Source organism: Cupressus sempervirens, chromosome 11 (assembly GCF_028749045.1).
Source record: "Cupressus sempervirens isolate cs-2001-9-10 chromosome 11, ASM2874904v1, whole genome shotgun sequence".
Classification (NCBI taxonomy): Eukaryota; Viridiplantae; Streptophyta; class Pinopsida; order Cupressales; family Cupressaceae; genus Cupressus; species Cupressus sempervirens.
This window is the reverse complement of record NC_143128.1, coordinates 3,159,979-3,174,229: the sequence shown is the minus strand read 5'-3', so window position 1 is coordinate 3,174,229 and position 14,251 is coordinate 3,159,979. Positions and strand designations below refer to the sequence as shown.

Genomic DNA, 14,251 nt, shown 5'->3' with positions numbered 1-14,251 from the left:
AAAGAAACTAGTAGGAAACGGGGTTGTGGAAATGAACTCAATGCTCAATAAGGTTCAACAACACTAAAATAACTTATTTCCAAATGCTCAGCACTTCATCAATTCACAAACTCCTGCCATTCACAAATCAACACGCTACAAGAGGTCAAATCCTTCATGGTACTTGACCTAGGGATTGATTGGAAAACTCACAAAACACATCCTCTAGTCTTGAAACTGTGGAATCCTAAAAAAGACCCTACTAAATACCATTTACCAAATGTGCATGAAATTTCAACCAAGGAAATTGTAGTTAGAGGCCCATTCTTTCTGTGTGCAGCAAAATGTTGTCTTATAAACCTAGTTTCACTAAAAATACAATAACTTGAGTTAGAAAACATGTAGAATGATGAGACTAGAAGAAAAATAAAGATGATTCAAAGATCTATCTCAAAAATTTATCACATCTAGTCTAAAATTCCATACATTTTGTACAACATGCAAACAACAGTAAAAATGACTCAAAAACTAAATTGCTTTCTTTATAACTTCTTCCAATATGTATATTAATGTCCTCCAGACCTCACAAATGAGGTATATATATCTCTTACATATTTTTGAATGGTTAGAACCAATATTTTAATAGTTATAACCCTTTTCCAACTAAGTTGCAAATTTGAGCAACTTTTACAATTTTCAACAATGCAACTTTGCACAAAAAGTGCAATTTTCACATTTTTCACTTGATTCCACGTATAGGACTTGGAAAAGGTTCCAAAATACCTAAAACTAGATAAATAAAAATTAGTCCTAGGATTTCTTGACCAAAAACATTAAAAATCTTGAATTTCCCTAATCAACAACTTTTGCTTATAAATTAAATAAAGTGTCTTAAGCATACAAAATGGTGTCTTTCTTTGACAACCATGGACTTCTCATTCAAGGGTTGTTTATTCTAGACTAAGTAGGTAAAAATAAACATGAAAAAAAAAATATTTAAACCAAGTTCCTTGGTGCTATGCACCAGTAACATACCCCCAAACATGAATGAAAAGAGAACAATGACCATGGACACAGTGAGATTGGTGAAATGCAGCAAAAGAATTCTTTGTCTTTACAAGTTTTCAATAAATGGCATTTAATACCCATACTACCACACTTAGGTCCAATTTGATGTTTTCATTTATTTAGATGAAGTTATGTATATAGTCATTTTCACATTGTTTCTAATGTAGAGCTTACAACCTTCTTTCACGAAAAGCTTCCTAAGTGCCTAGGAACACCCAACCCACTACAAGATGTCAATCAGGCTTACTTTCTTTTACCCAATTCTGATCACTATCTCTCCAAGTGGACTCCAATTTTCTAAGGTCTTTCCCCTTCTCTGGGGCTCTTAGAAAAATTGGGTCAATTGTAGGTTTTAGGGACACTAGCCCTCAACTAGGCCAAATAAGGCAAAATGTGAAATCCGATTTTCAAACTCCAAACTTAGGCTAGGACCAACATCACTAGGTTCATGCCACAAAGATTCATGCACTTTTAGGGTTCTAACACCCCCAAAAGACCAAATTCCCAAAATCAAGCCTAGAAATCGTAGTAGGTCAATTTTCAGTTTTCTATGGCTAACTTCCAAACTTTCCAAATTAGGTATCAAACAAATTTTCTTTTTAAATACCCTTTACCAGGTTCTTGAAGACTCCAAAATATCTTGGGCTAAACCTACTCCATCATGTCCTAACTCCCACTTGGTTCACTGACCTAATAGGCCTAATTAGGTTGGCTTTCCAAAGCAAGTGTTAGGATATGGATTCATAGAACCAGCACAACTACATGGAACTCTTCCTCCCCATACCACATATCCATTTTAGCCTTTTCCTAGGTTAGATTAGCTGGTTTGGAAGTCTAATCACCACTTCTCCTACAAATCTAGGCTGAACACATAGGGATGTTTAGCCTAGGGCCGTCTGGTAAAAATATGAAACCTTCTCCTCCAAGCGTAAAACTCTACCATATTAAAGTACACTCCCCTAACTTGCATTCCTCTAAGTGGCATTAAACTCCAACCATGCATGTTTCCCAAAACACTCAAATTTAGCCCCCAAAAAAGCAACTTGAAAAAAAAAATGCAATAACTTGAGCAAATGAAAAGATAAATCCTTCAAACCAAAATAAAATGAAGCCTATTTCATCAAGCTATCCAACAATTTCAATTGATCCCTTCTCCCAATCTCTACAGTTCTATACAACATAGAAAAATAGTGAAAATGGTAGAAAATTAGAGTTTTATTCATGCAAATGTTCACTAGTCTATACCATCATGTTGTCCTCTCCATGTACAACATATTTAAACATTTCCTCTATGTTTTCAATGGTCATAACCATATTTCAAATGGTTATGCCAACTTACAACCATTTTTGCAACCATATTTCAAAGTTGTCAGCATTTTTGCAATTTTGCTTGACAATTTTTGCAATTTTTGACAACTAACTTCCTATACACCTAGGACTTGACCAAATGACCCTAATGACTATTAAAACCTTCTAACGATCACAAAAATCCTATTTGCATTTAAAAACCACCAAAATTGCTTATTTTTGACCCGTTTGTACAATTTGACACTCTGGCTTATAATGGCACCTAGAGCCCAATTGACCTTACATTTTGGTCTTATTACACCATTCTTATTAATGTTCCAAATCCAAAACTAGGACCACTATCCATTTGCCTTGGTGCCCTGCACTAGTTTCCTTCAAGCAAAATGATGTAACCATCCCCTTTCTATTCTAACTATGACTTGGGGATGGAATATTAAAATATATCATAAGTAATTATGCATACTAATGCAGGGAATAGTCAGAGGATGCAGATGATCATTCAACTAGACAAGTTCTGAGTGCTTGGGTGCATAAAAATGCATTAAATTTGATGCCATAGGTATAGCAGCGGGAGGTCTGCCTAAAGGAGACCATGGTTTTATGTAAAATAGTAAAATTAGTCATCATAAACATGGTGTAGGATCAACTAACAGGTCTTGAAAGTGATTTCTTAGTTAGATTTGAAGAGGCCCTAGTTTTTGGCCTTGTTTGGTGAGGGTTTCATAAAAAGCACATATAGAAAGTTTATGGGTTCAATAAAATTGAATAATACTCACTTTAGGGTCATATTAAGATACTTTACCAAGTTCTATGGTTGGGGGATAATTATTACATATAGTTCCTTTGTAAATGGAGGGGTTTTTATGCTTAAAAAGTGGCCCATAGTGTAACAACAAAGACTTGGTCCAAAATAACCATACCTCATCTTTTGATATGTTATAGAGAAGAAAAATGGGTATCCTAATATTTAATGTATTTTATTTATGTTATGGAAAAATATGGAGAAAAATGCAAGAGGACAACATTTGAGGGCTAATTGGGGGCTTGAAGGCCTAGTAGGCTGGGATGATTGGTTTACCTTAGAGATAGGCTCTTGGTATTTTGAAAACTAGTTATTTGGGGTTTATTATGGTACTAAAAACCATTATATTACTAAGAAGTCTTTGGATAGTTCATTTACCTGATTTGGGAAACTTAAGCCTTAAGGTTGCATTCGAAAACCTTTGTCAAAACACATTGTTCAGAGTATTTTCTCATAGAAGTTGTAAGGGCCCATCTTGCTCTAAATCACTTTTCCTACAAGTTTCTATAAAGAAGATATGTAATCATATCCTAAAGACTTGGTTGGAAGTGTAGAAGAGATACAATATGTAATTGGGTCCTAGAGCTACCTTACAAGTTGTAAGTTCAATACATGTTCATATGTAGTCAAGTCTCAAATACTTAACTATGATTGTGTTAAGAGGGTGATATGAAATTAGGTCTTCAAGACTATATTGTATGGATGCAAGACTTAACCCAATGACATGTGCAGATGCTTAAAGAGCTTGCAATCAATTCCTAGAGACTTGACTATAATACATGCCTATCAACATAGAAGGATGACTTATTGGTTGGGTCTTAAGGTTTACCAACCACTTAGGCATGAGAAAACTTGCAGTCAAGTTTGTGAGACCCAATTGAATTTTGATAATGCATGTAACTTATGACTTTTAATTGATGTTGAGGACCTTGACTACATATGAGAACTAAGACAAACTATTCACATGTTGAGATTCAAATATCAACTTATACACTAGTAACTATGAAGATAATGCAAGGGAATTAAAAGACATAAAAAAGGGCCTAATTGATGCAAGTGGCAAGGTACTAACAAGGTAGATTGGGAGAGTACAACGTACAAGAACAAACTAACAAGGTTTGACAGCCTAAACAAGGCTCAAGACCCCACACTTGCACCTTGACAACAAATACTACTTAATACAAGAAACCTACACCAGACATGGAATCAAGAACTTAGACTCAAGAAATGATGTTCTTACATTAGAATAGGCATATCGACTGGAATTGAAGACCTCAAACTGAGAAAAGGACATAGTTCCTTCATTAACCTCTTGGATTCCTAATAGCCCAAGGAATGAGACTTAGGACTACAGCTTGTATGCTCAACATGAAAAGAAAAGAATAACATGAAGATTAATTCCTATTTCTAATGTACTATCAGATTCCAAAGTGGAAAGATCACATTAGCAATCAAATTGTCAAAACCCGTGGGGACAACATTTAGACACAAGGGCTAATTAGGCCACATTTACAAAGGAGGTACCATGTAAACATGTGCTAAAAACATGAGACCAATTGGAGATGTTGAGGAATGATCCAAATATGTTTATTACCAATTTATAGACCATAATATGGAATGTTGAGGCCTTAAAATGTTGGGAAAAAAGGTTTGTGTATTGATGCATACAAGGTATATGTATCTAGGGCATCATGTATCTTCCTTCTCCCTACATATTATCACTTTAAACAAAAATCATCTTAAAGTGCATTAAAAATACAAGGATTTCACAAAAGGCCATAATTTTCCTATGTTGGAGTCTCACATTATATCTTGATTTCAATCAAAACCCTTGAAACCCTTGAATTTTGGGTTGTAGGCACTAAAATAGGAATAACTTGAGTTCTGCAGTGTTTGAAGACCTCGAAACAATTGCATTATAAATATTATTCAAAAATATATCCAACCATACCAAGCATAGATCTTGAGGCATCTATACACGACAGTACCATGCAGAAAAATAGCCTAGAATGTAGAAAATAAGGTTCTTTTTATTGATTTCAATGCCAAAAATGTACAGTGTATCTTTCACCCACCTGAAATAGATATATGAAGGTCTTCCACAACTGATCCAATGATATTTGAAAGGTTGTGACTGTTGGAGGAAAGATTAGAAGCAGTTTTGCTTAGTTATGCAAAAAGTTGCAAAGTTGCATTGCAACTTTTGCACTTTTAATGCATTTTTTTACATTTTAGTGCCTAAAAGGCATTTTAACCATTCAAATGAGTCTAGATTGACCCAACACAACTACTAGACCTTAGATTATAATTATATGCATTCAAATTACATAAATTTTTCCCTTGTGAGCTCATTGAGCAATGAGTTCATAATATACCCAAATTGCTAATGGGCCACAGAAAAGGGTTGACGGTGAACCTAAGAGGCCCAAACACCCTTATTTCATCATTCCATGTGAGAGTGATCCTGCACCACTAAGAGACATGAGCCACAATGAAAATGGATTTTTTTGTAGATTTATACTTAATTCTTACCAAGAAAAAATCAAGAGCAACATATTGAAAGGTTATGTTAAACAAAAATAATATTGATGATGACCTTCAATCTACCTTTGAACCCTTTTTAAAAAAGTCAAATCTCAATATACTTTGTTATTTAATATGAAACAATATGTGCATTGTTCAATTCACTTGCTTCATATGTTTTTTACTCTTTTCTATCCTCACCTATATAACTCAAACTTCTACTACATTCAAAATACTTTCAACACTTCCAACTTGTTAAATGGGTTATCCCTAAGCGATTCCGTGCTAGGGACCCTTCCCTAAGCTAGAGGCTTATCCCTTAACTTGCTCATTTCCCTATGTAAGATATGCCTTGAATTTTAGACCAATTAGTGACTCTTCCACATACATTGTGACTTCCTACACCCTAGCTATCACACCTAGGTCTAATGACCCTTATTGATGCAAAGTACATAGCCTACTTCTACCACTTGGTTCTTAAACCTCTAAGGGTACCCAAACCAACTTCAAGATGATATCTTGGTTACCAACCTTTGCCAAATGATGACCTTTAATTATCCAAGTAGACTCCACCCTCATAAGGTCCTTCCCTTTTCCTAGGGTTCTTGGAAAACTTGGATCAAAATATGGCTTTAGGGACACTTGCCCTTAACTAGGCCAATTAAGGGAAAACAAGTAAAAAGATTTCAAGACTTCAAACTTAGACTTGATTCATCATTTCTATGACTAAACCACTAGGATTCATGCACTTTCAAGGCCCCAACACCTTCAAAGGATCAATATCCCTAACTTAGGCCCAGAATTCCTAGTAGGTCAAAATTAAATTTTCCTTGGCAATCTTCCAAACTTTCCAAAGGACAAGGACAAATTATCACCTTTTAAAATACCTTTTACCTAGTTCTTTAAGACTCAATGAATTCTTAGTTAACTTTGGATTAAAATATTATACAAATGTAAAAGATTTAGACTTTTAAGATAGATATCAACTTTAAACCACATATAAAATGGCACTAGCTTTTTATGTAGAATTACCCATCTCTGATGAAAACAACAAATAAGTTCTACCCAAAAAAAAAAACACATGAACTATCTAAATAAATTATAACATAAAATATACTATTTAGATGAAAGCATGAATGATGATAATGTATCTAGATTGGCATGAATGTCATCATCAACTTTAACATAGAAATCAACATCCCATTTAGTGAGTGTTGTAGAGAAGTAGATCTTGGTCTTTGTTGAGGGCTGATGGTAGCCTTCAACATGTTTGAGTCTAAGGAAATCATTATTCTCTACATCTTCTTCTTCAATTACATGATCCAAAATGCCACCTAGTGTAGCATTGTGCCCAATCACAAACCTTATCACTATCCCCTTCTCCTCCTCCAACTTCTTCAACTTTTCCCTTGCCATTCTCATTTCCCATTTCCCATTTTATTCGTGGGCTTCAAAAAAGACATAGTAATATTCAAATTAAAAAACTTACAATTGTTACAAGTGTTTTAATTGAGTATAGTTGTTGATCTTGTGGCATCCAAGTGCGTCGAATTGAATCACATCATTTTCTACTGCTAAAAGAAATGTTGATTCCCACCACAAAAATTTCTTTTTTGCCTGAATATTTATTTGCTTTCTCCACTCCATTCATCTTCATTCCATTCATAACTCTTGTTGCTCCTAATTCCATTTCCAGTGAAGAAATTGTTTTGTCTAATGACATGCATCACTTATGCCCCATTATATTCTTCAAATGAATCTTAAAACCATCTATTACAATACCACTTATCCCAATAGATTTAGATAATTTAAACTTCTGATACATTTATATATATCTTAGATGATAACACATCAAAATTCAATCTAGCATTATAAGATATGTTTTATAAGTTTATGATTCAAAAATAAATTTGTTTTAGAGTTTATCTGAAATAACTATAGATGGAAAAGAAAATAAAAGATAAAATCATGTTTGTCATAATATCATTATTGGTAACAATGTTCCAAATGCAAAGAATTATTTGTTTGAGCTTCTAGCAATGATCAAGTGACTTACTGAATGGCTTGATGAGTCCTAGAAACTTTTCCCATTATATCCTTGCTTTTTCCACTTTCAAGTTCTAGTTACATGCATACAATCATGACTTTGCATCATAAAGCATTCACATTCTAACAATTTTCATGTTCTTTCATTACATTTTGATCTAAACAACAAATTCTAAACTTTCTCTTATTCAAATGACTAATCTAAAAATGGGTCCTATTAAAGAATCTAATATAAATTAAAATAATATATCTAGATTTTAAACAAATCAAAACATAAAATCTGTGATTTAAACTTATCTCATCACTTACACATAATAACAATACCCACCTTGTCATGTGGATAGTCTTGGGGGAGAGGTTGCAACATTGTTTTGGGTGAGGGACAGTCCACATTTGGTATGAAAATAACATACCAATGCAGAAACAAGCAAGGTAGAGGAATACAATGAATTTGGAGGGAATGGTAGAAAGAGAAACTCCAACTCCTCATTGCTTCTTTTGATCTTCTAGACACCTAAATATTTTCCCAAAGACCCCAAGGCATTTAAATCTATCTAAAGACCTAAAAAGTCCTTATTGCATATAAAATAACTCAAATTCCTCAAATTTGACCTTTGGTTCAATTTGGTATCTTGGCTTATAATGACACCAAGGATCCAATTGACCACTCTTTCTCTCTCTCCATCTCTCCCTATTTAATCTAATGAACCAACTAGATTTTCTCTACATTTTAATGTCTCAAGTATTGCCTCATGGTCTAACTCTCAAAATTTCCAAAGAATCTTATTATGTGGTTTTTCACCATATTTTATCAAGTGGACATTTGATGCAACAAAAAGGTTTGAATAATGAAGAACCTTCCTCTCTATTTTCCAATCCTTGAATAACCACAAGTTAGGGTTCTTCATAGAATATCATCTAAGCCATGTTTCAGTTGTAATGACCATACCAATATGGTACTCTTAACCTTCACCATCTATAATTGAGTGATCCAATTTTTTTTGGCTTGGACACAACACAAATAATAATATGTCCCTTCTTCATTATCTTCAGGTGCAATAACAACAAAGACATGGCCTACAGTGATCAAACAAGCGGTCAAAGTCAATAGATGAATCCATCTCTACCATTTCCAGTGCTTGTGGGGGACGATAGGTGTCAACTGGGTCCAAAACTTGTATATGCCATTTGTCCACCCATTCAGTCGACTCACAGTCATCCCTACTTTCCTCTACACATGATGGAAAATAGTATTCCATTTTTCATGTGTGGATATTCCATGAACCTACATTAGAGCTTCTAAAAGAGTGCAACTCACTTGATCTTGTTAGTGTGCAACAATCCTCATATGGTGCAATGTTAGTATTATCTATCAACCAAAAAAATATGTGAACCATATACTCACCTTCCTTACCTAGACACATTTTAGTGTTATACCACTGGATGATGGATTTTGCATGTCAATATTGCTCCATCTTTGTACTTTAGTTCTTCATGAGCTAAGGCTCTTTTGATGCATGTGCCTGTACCATCATGAATCCTGCCCAACCAATAGAATATCTGTGCATTCTTGAATTGAAATGCACAATGGTCTGACCAAATAATGTGTTGATGATATGGTATGTCCTTGTTAACCAAATCTTCATAAAATAGTTGAAAACAACCATGTACAAACTCTATAGAATGTGATCGATCATCATTGATGTAAAAATGGCACTCCCTCAAAATCTTCTTGTGATCCTCTGTACTTGTAGGTGAATGCATGAATTTTTTGTGAACAAATATGGAAACTTGTTGAGAAGTATAATACTTTGGTTGCACCTCATTTTTTGGTTGTAGTGTGTAGTTCTCTATGATATTTAAAACCAAAACAATGGTATCTAGTGGAAACATATCCTTGCACAACTTGAATTGCAAATCCAACCATCAAGCTCTATTTGTATGCCTTGCATACTCATAAATAATCTTTTCATGAAAAATCTTCATGAGCTCATACATTGGAATCTTTTCAATTACTAAATCACATCTTTTACCCTATTTCCCATCTTTTAGAGCATATTTCACTGTCTTGAATTTTTCATAATCTATTATTTCATTTTCAATTGAACGTGTACTATCCATATGTTCACAAGTTGATAAAAGTTGCAAAGAACCACCAAATAAGAATGTACCATCCAAGCATGATGTCTTTTAAAAAATTTGGCTATCCCCTATTTCACATAAAATATTGGATATGAATTCCCTTGAAGATCTTGGTGGCTCATTCATGTCACAGTCCTGCAAAACAAACTTAGAATGTAAAACACACATATATGCCTACAAACATCAAAATGGTTAAAAAATTCAATATGTATCCTACAACAACAAGTTGTGTGTGTGTGATTTATCTTCACATAAAAAGGTTTACCCATCTCAAAAAATCTTTGACTTATTTAAATTTGAGGATACATACCAATTAATTTTGCAAAAAATTATGTTTGAGTTGAGTCCAAAAAATGTTTCGCATCTAGGTCGCAATTTTGGCTACCAATCCTCCTTCTTACAACATCTCTTTGATTAGGGGAAACACATGTTATTTTTCAAAAAATCTTCGATCAATAATTTCAAAGCTTCACTAATTTCTTTATCCTTTTGTAGTAGTCTACTACTAAATGTCCATAACTCATTTTTTGTTGGATCTTCCAATCTCTCATGCATTAGCATGGCTCTCCTTCGAGTACCTTTACCAATTTTCAATATTTTACTTGTCTTTCTCATGAGTCGAGGTTTCTTCATTTGGGTTCTTGTTGTATTTTCATCTTCCTACCAAAAATCATAATTCATATTCGCTCTTCCCACCTTTGAAATGTCCATAGTTCGATACCCGTGGAAATATTAAAATACCAAGCTTCAAACCTTATAACATATTTTTTGTGGCGCACAAGTTCTCTGTCGTCAGATCTGAGGGAGATCTATGGTTGGCACTATCTCACCATCGAAAGCTGTGCGAGATTTATGTTCACGACATGGTGCCCTGATGACACATGTCCAGTGGGTCCAACGAGTCAGGCAACATGTTTTGGTGGGTCAGAAAAGTTCCACGACACCGTGGGCACTATGTCGCTATGATGTGTTGGCCAAAAAATCTTCATAGCATCATACCGCCCGACTGATCAGACGGTGTTCTACTGTGAGTCCTAGTGTTTTGCAGGTCAGAAAAGTCACCACGGTGAGAGCTTCAGGCAAGTGGTTGGGTCCCATTTTGTACCTCATCTTCCCAGTTAGCGGGGTCTGGTGCGATGGTGGCAAATCATTTAAAGACACGTATAGATCAAAAGACATGTCATCATTGGGCACTATGGCGCTATGGGGATTTGGCCTCGATTTCCTCATAGCGAGATGGCGCTTTGTTGACACGTGGCCGCTCTGTGGGGTCAAAGTCTTGGGTCTACTAGGTTGATGCTTCGAAGGCCAATAGGGAGGTGCCAAGTATATGAGTCAGGGCATATGTGGTTCACAGGCCCATCAATTTTTAGGGGATGTGTAGAGTATGAGGTGGTTTTGATCGTCAGATTGAGATTGATCTACGATGGGCACCATCATGCTATGAGAAATTGCTCAAGAGATATCAACAGCAATAGTGCTTGGGTGCCACATGTCCTGGTGGGACCATATTTTCATGTAGTCATCACAGTAAAGGGTTTGGGTCACTCGTAACTACCAAATCAGTTTAGATCAACGAATGACACCATGTTGCTATGGTGAAGTTGTGCGATCTTTACCATAGCGACATAATGCCCATCCGCCATGTGGATCAGCAAGGCCAGGTCTCACCAAAGTACACTAGGTGTCATTCAAGTATGGTGCGATTACTGAGGTGGTGCCAGATATGATGGGCCTGGGGTAAGGACAACATAGAGCATGATGAGTCTTCACGATCGTCAGATCAGAGCAGATCAATGGAAGGCGTTGTCTCACTATGGTGAAGTTGTGTGATCTTTACCATAGCAACATAGCGTCTTGCTGACACATGTCTCACTGGCTCAGCCAAGGTTGGTGGTTAGCGGCTGGCAGTTGTGTGATCACCGCAGTTAATGATAACAGTTCGAGGGTGGCATGGTTAGTTCAATAAAGGAAGTTCATTTAATTTTGCAATAACTTAGTTTCTTAGAAACTAGACTGCATTCTACACACTTTGAAAAAAAGGAAGTTTTTATTTTAGATTAGTTTTCATTCATTTCTAGGTGGAGAACATGGATATTTAATATTTTTGGGATGTGTCTAATTAAAAAATTCATTAAATAAAATACACATTATAAAATTACCCAAAAAATCTAGGATAAACTACATAGTGTTAGATAAATTTTGACCAAAGTAATTAAAGAATTTCAAAAATAAAGTTAAAATTTTAGGGGGGCCACACTTTGTATTGTGTTATATTTTTTTGAAATAAATAGTAGCACTTTCTGTGGCCTCCTTTTTTGAGGACCTACAAGTAAACCATTTTGAAAAAAATTAGTAGGTTAGAAACTAGATTCAAAGGACTACTACTTTTGTTTTTGTCATATCTTAAAATTTTGAGTGTAACTATCTTCAAATTCTTGTTAAAGTTTAGAAATGGCTGATTTCAGAAAAAAGGTGTCCACTTGTAACCCCCTTTTGGCACCACAACTTGGTGCACTTACCCTATATCAAATGAGTTAACTTTCAAATGTTAAATGAGTTGGCATTCAATAAACTATGATATCAAATGAGTTGACATTTTAGAAACCATTTTTTACATTGAGGTAATATGTTGTTCATGTTCTTGTTTATCCCCCCTAGCTAAGAGGGAGCATTGATGTTTGGTAGCTTCATTTAGTTAAACCTATGAGACTATAGTATAAAAATATTCATATATGGGTTAGTGTAAGAAGTTGGTCTCACTTTTGGCCAAAAAGTAGAAGTGTTTTTCCTATTTTTGAAATATATTGTCAAATGATGCCAAAATTTGAGCCATTTAGAGATTAAATATAAAAAAATTCAGAAATAAAAATTATAGTGCCTGGAATCTTCTTTCTGAATATGTAATTTATTTGTATACTCATATGATAGATTATATTTTTGGTATGGATATTTAAAAACCACTTTTTCAAAATGTTTGTTTCAAGAGCATACCCTGCTCATGTACTGACACCATAATTTGACACAACTAAATGATTTTTTGTGAATTCTTTTAAATGAAGTTACCTAACACACCAAATATTGATGAGAATAATTTTCTTCAATTTTTTAGTGGATTTTTTAAATTAATTTTTAATTGATGATTAAGCTAATTTCTAAAACCTCTCATGTACGGATGCCATAATTTAATCAATTTTTTATTTTTTAATTTTTCTTTTTAACCTCAAAAGAATTGTGTGAGAATTGATGACATGTAAATTAATTTACAAAATATGAAAAATTAAAATGATATTAAAATTTTAGTGAATGTCATTATTTAATGTTTAAGAGATACTTTTGATTAATAAATAATGGAAAAATAGAAAATGAACTCATAACACAATAAAATTTACACTTTTGAAATCAGAATAGTAAGACCTATAATGGGTTTTAATTTTGTCATAAAATTCAATCAGGACGACCATATAAAAATTATGACAATCCCTAAAATTTTCAATTAAATGCCTTAGTCAAAAATTGGTTCATAAAAGCATAGGCTTGGTCCGACCAAGCCTATGCCATGCCTTTCCCCAAGGCAAAACCCGATGTCAATTCCCACCCATGGCAAATTCCTGCTCATGTCACTAGAATCAAGCACCTGATTTGAATTTAGTCATTAACCAAATCAAAACACTCAATTTTTAAATAATCAGCTACCCGATTATTTAAAAATTAGGTGCTTTATTTATAATTAGGTACCCAATTTTGATGTACTCGTTGGGCCCCAAAAGATGCCCCACAAAGAATCTTTCAATTATTGCAATGAATGAATGACAGTTTCAAACTGCAATAGTGAATGTCTATCATAATTATTTTATTTTCTTGTCTTCTTTTACAATTTGCAAGTTGTGGATTCGAATTCAAAACTGGTGCAAACATGGGATCACAACATCAATGAGAGAGAAGACGAAGAATTAGAGAGTTGAGCAATTTTTAAGAGGAGAAAGACATTGAGGATACCACGATGGATGAAGAGGCTGAAGAAGAGAACCCAATACAAGGAGATTCAGGTGCAAATTCTAATCAAACATTCAATATAGGTGTGTCTCCAAACCCTTGAGTTTTTTCTCGTGATGAAATTGTTGATTTTTAAGAAGCAGGTTATGATTTAAATGATTTATATTTTCTTTATTAGAATAAATTGCCAAACAATCATGCACAACAAACTCCAATAGAAATGCATGCCCCGAAAGAAATACTAAGAAAAAATGAAAATAAGATTCAAATTCCAAATAACATTGAAAATAAAAATGGTATGAATATAGACATGGAAACACTAAGTAATGAACAAACATGTTAAAATGATATTGAAGTGTATGAACATAGTTTTCATTTTTCTAATGA

At 34.2% G+C, this 14,251-nt stretch overlaps 1 pseudogene; it reads right to left on the bottom strand.

Annotated features, from left to right (window-relative positions):
• Positions 1–6,796: 6,796 nt before the first annotated feature.
• Positions 6,797–11,098, bottom strand: LOC149527945 (putative beta-1,3-galactosyltransferase 3; annotated as a pseudogene).
• Positions 11,099–14,251: the final 3,153 nt, after the last annotated feature.